This window comes from Mastomys coucha, unplaced genomic scaffold (assembly GCF_008632895.1).
Source record: "Mastomys coucha isolate ucsf_1 unplaced genomic scaffold, UCSF_Mcou_1 pScaffold22, whole genome shotgun sequence".
NCBI lineage: Eukaryota > Metazoa > Chordata > Mammalia > Rodentia > Muridae > Mastomys > Mastomys coucha.
This window is the reverse complement of record NW_022196905.1, coordinates 31159568-31167936: the sequence shown is the minus strand read 5'-3', so window position 1 is coordinate 31167936 and position 8369 is coordinate 31159568.

Below are 8369 nucleotides of genomic sequence, written 5' to 3'. Positions count from 1 at the left end.
GGTCAAAACCCTTACCATGTTGAAAACAAAATCTTACATGTTAATAAAAGTATTCGTTTGCTTGAAAAGATAAGCTCAGAACGTTATTAAGAAATATGAAGTCAAGTCTTCCTTGAGTGGCCTGTGCTTAGTTTGCGTGAATATCCTCCAGCTTTGGGGCCCTGGGTAAGCAGAAGGGAATTTCGGCTTTGGCTGCTGTAGGGACAGTGAAACTAGGGGAGTCTTGATTCCTAGTAGGAAGTCTACCGTCGTAGCCTCTGAAACCAGTCCTTTCACTTGACTCCTGTTCTTTACCAATCTTGATGACACAACAGCAATAATGTATTGACTCTCTTCAGACAAGAAGGGCTGGCTCCCCAATTGCTGGGATTGACCCTCTATGGGAAATACCTCTAGAAAACAGTGGCTTTGGCCATCATCTCTTTCCTAGGTGGTCCAAGTCTAGGGCCCTCCCCTTTAAGGACATCCCAGACATGTTAGAATTCTTGTGTCTGCTGAGGGAACTGCAGCCCAGCCTAACTTCTGACTGCTCAGTGTGTTCCTTTCTGGTGTGATCATTGAACCTCATCTGTATGGTTCCCTCTTAGTACTGCTTCCAGAGGTAACTTCTGAGCTCTTAACAAATACAGTTGCCTTAGAACATGGCAGGGAGGTGTAGGAAGGCTTTCTAGAGCGGTGTTTTGATAAGCTTGGCTTAAGAAGAGCACAACTTTGGAGGTCAGGAAGAATGGGAGTAGGCCAGGCACAGGGAAATGGGACCAGACACTGGTGCAGGCTCTAGTAGTGGGGCCAGAGATCCAGTAAAAATGTGACTCAGGAGGTAACCAACAAGAAAGGGCCATGTTCGGCACATTGCTATAGACTTTATTCAGAATTTTGTTTTTCACAGATACCCCTTTACTGTTCCAATGTAGCATATTGCAGTGGGTTGCTAATTTCAAAGTGGATAATTGGGGCTACAGGGGTGGCTCAGTGGGTAAAGGCAAGCCTTTGCCAACCCTAAGGAGCTAAATTGGATCTCAGGAACCCACATGGTGGAAGTCAGGAACTGAGTCTTGAAAGTGGTCCTCTGACCTCAACATGCCCACTTCGACCTATGCCCCATCTATAAATACATATATTTTAAATTTAAATGGCAAGAGAGATGGTTCAGCAGTTAAGGGCACTTGCTGCTCATGAAGAGGGCCCAAGTTCGATCCCCAACACCCACATGGCAACTTATAACTGTAGCCCTCAATTTAAGGGATTCAGCACCCTTTTGAACATCCAAGACATTGATTGGCACATGCATAGTACACATGCATGCAGGCAAACATACGTTAAAGAAAATCAAAAGTTTGTGACACAATTCAAGATAGAAGTGTTCTTTCTCTCCTAAGCACTTAACAGCGATTTAATTCTCTAACCTTACCAAGAGCACATATATTTTAACATGGCTCCTCCCAGCTTCATCTTGGTTTTTCATAGCCCAGGCTGACCTCACTCTGAATTCCCCTAGTGCTAGGATCATAAGAGTGCACCAGCTTTTGAGAAAAAAACAAAACAACAACAAAACAAACTGAAGCTTAACACCCCTCTCCACCTCCTTTCTAAAACTAGTGTGGAAGCTTCCCTGTGTGAACATGTGTGTCTGCATGTTTGCCTCTCTTGTGATGCCAGAGATGGACCCCAGGGCCTTTTGCCTGCATTCACTCTCCTGGGCAGCATCCCCAGCTTTCCCCCTGAACAGTAGTTACCATGCTGGTGGGTTTTACACCTACACTTGAAAAGTGTTCAAATTCTTTCCAGCAATTCCTTTCCTTTCCATCTGATGCTGGTCAATTGCAACACACCCCAAGTCTCCTTGGCTCCAATTTGTGCCTTCCACCCTGGTCTGCTAGCAGGTAGAGATCAATGGAATGTCAACTGACCAAGAAGACAGTGGCAGTGCAGTACGGAGCTGATCCGGCTCCATTTGTCATCATTGATTACAGGATCCCTAAGTCCTTCATGAGCCCCTGGGTCCAGAGGTCTCCTCGTGGATGGCTGTCAGAAAGGCTTATTGGGCTCCTTAGGCAGGGTGCAGATGCCATCTCGAGCTAAGACCAGTCTGCTCCGTACTAGGTGTTACAGGTGTGCCAGGTGCTTCAACGAAATGCTTTACAGAAGAAAGCATGGAGGGTCACCTATCGTAAGGTCAGAAAAGACCTGGGCTGATGGGATGCTTGGCACAGACACATGAAAGAGGCTCTGGCTTCTGAGCACCCAGCAGTAGAGGATGTTCTTGAAGAAAGCAGTTTTAATGTTGGTGGACGCAGCACAACACGGGGTGAGGGAAACATTACGGATGTCTGGCTCCAGGAGAGGCCATCCTGATGAAGAGAGGGGGACAGAAAATCCCCACTTCCTTGTCCTGCTCCCGGTCCCAGGGTCTTTGACAGGCACTGGTCTGTCTGTTGAGGTTCTGCCTGAGCTACATTTCCCTGAGGTGGAGTGTTGTAGTCCTTCAGTGCTGCTCACACATGGACTCTGCTTCTCTACCCTCTGGGCATACAGTAGGGCTGCACTTCCTGGTTCCTGTGTTTCACTGGGGCCATGGGAATGCTTCTACAGCCTGAGCTATGAGGGAAGGTGACACCTGTCAGTCCAGCCAGAGCCTCCAGTGTGACATCCTCCAAAGTGCACTCTCCAGTCTGGCAGGGGAACAGCAACAGTTGAGGCAGTGGTTGGGAGTCAGCTTGTTCCTTTGACAAGCATAGTTCTTTGCCATTCTGTGCCTGACATGTAACTAACACAAGTGAAGGAAATTCTCTGTCCCTGAGATGGGACCATGTCCTGGCAGTGGAATTCAGTGGTGGCGTAACCTTCATTAAGGTGGCCAGTGTAAATGCTTTCTATTTTACTGGTTTGCAAGAAGGGCTGTCAGCCTGTCAGAGACTGTTTTCACCTATGACTGTACCCTTCCCCCTGCCAAGAATCCTCGCCAGGTATCTCCCACTGGTTCCCTTTGCCCAAATTCAAGTTGAGGCCCTGGCCACCTTCCCCTGTCCTGAGAAGTATGGAACAGTGTGGTTTTCACTGTCATCTAAAGATCAATAGGGTTTTGCCATCCCGTTCATACTGTAGCTGGGTGAACCAGGCAGGGCTGGCTCCAAATATGTGTGACTTTACCCAGACTCCCAAAGTGTCCTGTGAGTCCCTAGTCCTCCTTCATTTCAAACTAATTCAGGGTTCACAGACTTTTCCATCTTCTTTGTCTTTTCAAAGCAGTGTTCTCTATCAGCTCTTCCAGCTAAGGCCAAACTGCCCAGGTGGATACCCCCATGATTATGGGCTCTAGCAGCACCCTGTGATTGCCTGGGCAGACAGGTACTGTCCGATTCATCGGGGCTACCTTTAGCCAGAAGGAGTTAGGAAGGAAAACAAAAGAGAAGCTGGGAGTAGGGAAGGGACATTTCGCAACACTGGAGGAAATGAGCAGAGAAAAGGGCCTGTTGGTAACTGAGGGCTGAGAAGACAGGCAAAACTGCAGCAATCACCAGCCCCAGGTCAAAGGGAATGAGTAGCCCTGGGGAGTACAGAACTCCCAGCTAAACAGAGGCCAGATGCTAAGCAGATGGCCATTTAGGCATGTTATTTAGCCAGAGTGTATTCCGGACTTAGAAGTAGGGGTGGAGGGGGAGCAGGAGTAGGCAAGGGGCTGCATGTCATCAGGAATCAGGTGTCAAAGTCCACTGGGCAATAGGAACGTTGTGGTGAGTAGTTGGGGTGTAGAGGGGACAGGGCTGTGAGTGGTCAGCGAGTGCTCCAAGGGGGCATCACGTGGCTGGGAGGGAAAGCAAGGAATGAGTGTGCTTCAGGCAAACTTCTGGCTGTTTGAAGGATATAGAGATAGAATGGCTGTCTTTTCATCAGCCTGGGACCTTGGCACAAAATGGCACTATGCTCTTGGAACCAACCAGCGAAATGAAGTGGGGTGAAAGGTGGGGCTTCCCCAAGTCAGACTGTGCTAGTCACGGCTCACTCAGCCCCACTGACCTAAAGGGTTTAGGGATGGAAGGCGTGAAGCGTGCCATCAGCAGCCTGGCATATGAAGAATATCATAGGCTGAGCTCAACTCAATGGTGATAATGGATATGGTAGATTTAGTTATGAATTTACCTTTAGGTGAGACCACTATGGAAGAGCCAAAAATGTAGCAGGCAAAATTGTCACTCAACCAAGCTCCCTACAATAGCTCTGCAAAAAGAGATCTGAGCTGAGAGTGGCACTGTCCCTTCTGGCCTCACATTGACAATGGCAAAGAACTCTTTTTTCCATTCCCTCACAGATGAGTGAGGGGAAAGTAGGAGTTGCCTGGGAGAGGCTCCTAGGCCCATGGCCTTCTTCCCCAAGCAACGTCCAGAGCACAGTGTCACCTTCCTGCTGAAGGGTTAGTGTAGCTCCTTCCATGTGAACACCATCCACTTGAGGGGACGTTCTACCCCTGTAAGTAGTTATGAGGCCTCACACATGGCCCAACAGGAAGCAGGCTTCCGAAGCAACAAAACCTCATGGGGGCACTTTCTAAAGGGGTCTGTATGAGATTTAGACAGTAGGAAAGCAGAAGCAGGAGTGTTGAGCCCACCCAGGAGACGGCTTCCTACTGAGCCTTTGGTGGTGTCTATGGTCCGAAGATACGATGGGCTTCCTCTTTTGCATTGTCGCAGGGGGAGAGTGTGGTTGGCCTATTGCAGTGCTTTATCACAGCACCCAGCACTCGGCTTAGAGAGCCCACCAGGCAACAGTTTTCCCGGGGGAGTGATTCATGAGACCCAGAGAAGCTGGAGCTCCAGGTGACATGCCACTTCTCTGTGTTCTGTCAGAGACAAGTGTGGCCAACACTAGAGCAGAGGAGGACGAGCAATGCTGAAGACCAGTGGACATGGCTTTAAAACTACTACAGCCAAGGCTGCAGAGATAGATGGCTTAGCAATTAAGAGCAGTTGTTGCTCTAGCAAAGAACCAAGGTTCACAACCACCCGTAACACCAGGGGAGCCAATGCCGCCTTCTGTTCGTCTCAGCATGAGGCACACATGGTGCACAGACATACATGCAAGCAAAGTATCTATACTCTTAAGTTAAATTAATCTAAAAACTTAAGCCATTAAGACCACCACAGTCAGCACCATGGCATGCCTACAACATGGTATCTAAAATATCGTAGATACAAATTATCCAAGTTGCCAATATTATCGAAGGTTTCTGAGTTTCTAGTGGCCAAGTCAGTACATTAAAATGTGAAGCGATTCTAACCAGAGGCAAAGGGTAGAGATCTACAAAATATGATAGGAGCCAACACATTTGTGGCATGATTGTTTTCTCACAATGGGATAACAAATGCTACACACTTACTTGCTTAAAAAAAAGAGGAGTTCTCCGTTTTGGAGGCAGGCCTGAGATCCAGTGTGAATAGGGCTGCCTCCCACTGAAGGGTGCTGAGAATCTCTCATTTCTTGCTGCATCCCAGCACAGGCAGTCTGTGGCCGCACTTTTGTTAAATCATCTGTCCTGTGTCAGCTTTCCCCATCAATCTCTGTCTTCACATGGCCTCAAAGAAAGCCTGCCTTAACCCAGTACTTCAACTGACTGAATTGCAAAGACCCTATTTTCAAAAAGGTCATACCCTGATCTTTGAGTAAACATGAATTTTGGAGGGGCATTTCAGTACAAATAGTAACTAGGGAATTTTTTAAAGATTTATTTTTATATATGTGTGTGTATATTTTTCTGTGCATATGACTATGCACACTTGTGAACCTACACAGCCCAGAGTAGGGAACAGATCCCCTGGAACTAGAGTTACAGGAGGTTGAGAGCTGCCCAGTGTGGATTCTGGGAATCAAACTCAGTCGTTTGCAAGTGCTCTTACCTGCTGATCCATCTCTCCAGCCCAAAAATAGTTACACAGGTACAATTTTGTTTTTGAGGCACAGAGCCTTGCTATGTAGCCCTGGCTGCCCTAGACCTCCCTATGTAGACCAAGCTGGCCTCAAACTCAGAGATCTATCTGCCTGTCTGTGCCTCTGAATGCTGGGATCATGTCTACACCACCACACCCTGCTACAATTTTAGATTAGTTACTTATTTATTTTATGTATATGAGTACACTGTAGCTGTACAGATCATTGTGAGTCTTCATGTGGCTGTTGGGAATTGAATTTTTAGGACCTCTGCTCGCTCTGGTCGGCCCCGCTCGCTCAGTCCTTGTTTGCTCCAGCACAAAGATTTAGTTATTATTATAAAAAAGGTACACCGTAGCTGTCTTCAGATGCACTAGAAGAGGGTGTCAGATCTCATTGTGAGACACCATGTGGTTGCTGGGATTTGAACTCAGGACCTTTGGAAGAGCAGTCAGTGCTCTTACCTGCTGAGCCATCTCGCCAGCCCAATTTTAATGTGTCAAATATATATAGAGTTGTATCAAAATGCGTTTTTAAAACAATTACAGAATGGGCATTGCAATTGTCCAAACTGGTCCAGTGAGTCAACAGAGCCAATAAAAATTCTTCAGGAATTGGCTGGCGATGTGGCTCAGTTGGCAGAGTGCTTATCTAGCATGCAGAGAAATCTGGGTTCCACTCCCAGCACCTTAGAAGCTACTCAAGAGATAGAAGCAGGAGGATCAGAAATTCAAGGTCATTTTTGGCTACATAGTCAAGTTCTAGGCCAGCCTGGGGCCTGTGAGACTCTGTTTCAGAGAGATGGGGGGGGGGGGTTGGGAGGGAGAACGTGCTAGGTGACAATTCTGTCATTCAAGGGTAAGGATCAGAGTTCGGCTCCCCAGAACCCCTGTAAATGTCAGATGGACATGGTGGCTTGCCTATAATTCCAGTGCATGGACAGCTGAAACGGGATCTGTTAGAGCAAGCTGGCTAGCTAGACTAGCCTTATGGGGGGACTCTGGGTTCAATTGACAGACCTTGCTTCAGAGTGTAAAATGGAGAGAGATGGATGAAGACTTTGATGTCAGCCTTGGACACATACACAGAGGCACATGCAAGGAAAGAAAAGAGAGAAAGGAGGCAATCTTCCATGGACTTCAGGACCCCTCTTTTCACTCCTATTAGGGTCTGGTGTTTCCAGTCATGCTGGCTAATCTGGAATCTTTAGTATGGAAGGGGAAAGAGAAAAGCTGGTCAAGTCTGGGTCAGGTTAAAAGTGTACTACAGTTTGGACAAAATATTTCTCAGTGGTCAGTGTGTTAGTGTGCAGAGCTGACCAAGATCTGACCCAAAGGCTAAGACAGCAAAGGAGATAGGTACAGCAATGACATCAGATACAAATGTCACCCACTCCAGTCACTGCAATGCTTTGGCCAGGTGAAGAGTCAGAGGTGGGGTGGCAGGAATGACTGAGGACAACTGTTAACTCAACCACAGGGCAGAGGTGCCATCTGCAGCAGACCTGGGAGGAAACCCACCATGCTGCAGCCATATAGCTTTAAGCAAAGAAGAGCCAATGAAGCATGAGGCCAATTTGAGGGCTTCCCTTAGAAGGCAGTTTGTAATTATTAGTGTGGTGTCAAGCCAGTGAGGGGCCAACAGAGCAGAGGACAGACATGGGGATGACCATGAGAGCTGACACTGCCCACCAGAAGCACGGGTCAAAGTGCAGTGTGCAGGGCCAGGAGAGCTGGCCACACACACAGAGGGAGCTGCACTCAGACTCCTGCCTCAGACACAGCAACATCACTTTCCAGGGGCTAGGAAGAAGGAAGCAGGAAATACTTTTGAGAATATTAAGGGAAAATTTTGCAATCTCAGGGCAGGAAAGAAGGTCTTCAAACAAAAACGGAGGAAGCATAAAAGAAAAGCTTGATATTTTTCTTCTTCAAAACTAAAATCGTATGCATACGTGTTTATAGCAACAGTTTTCATAACAACCCAAGGGAGGAAACAGCCCAGATGGCAGTCAGCGGGTGAGTGGATTGACACCTCTTGGAACATGACAGCATACAGACACAGAAAGGAATGAAGGAGCTAACACTCAACGCAACCGGACAAACCTTACAAGAGTGCTAAGCAGCGTTAAAGCAGAGAGACACAGAAGGCCACGCTGTGGGGATGCTGTGAGCTAGCCAGGGTCTGGTCCACGCTGTGGGTCTGCTGGGAGCTAGCCAAGGTCTGGTCCATGTTTGCCAAATGCTCTGCTACTAAGCTCAACTCTAATGTCACGTGGTTCCTCCTCTAAAGTGGTGGCCAGTACAGTGTCCTGGCCCATATTCATACATAGAAACATGGAATAAACATAAATGTGAAAATATATGTTCTTTAAAGAAGAAATTGAGCCAGGCAGTGGTGGTGCATCCCTTTAATCCCAGCACTTGGGAGGCAGAGGCAGGCAGATT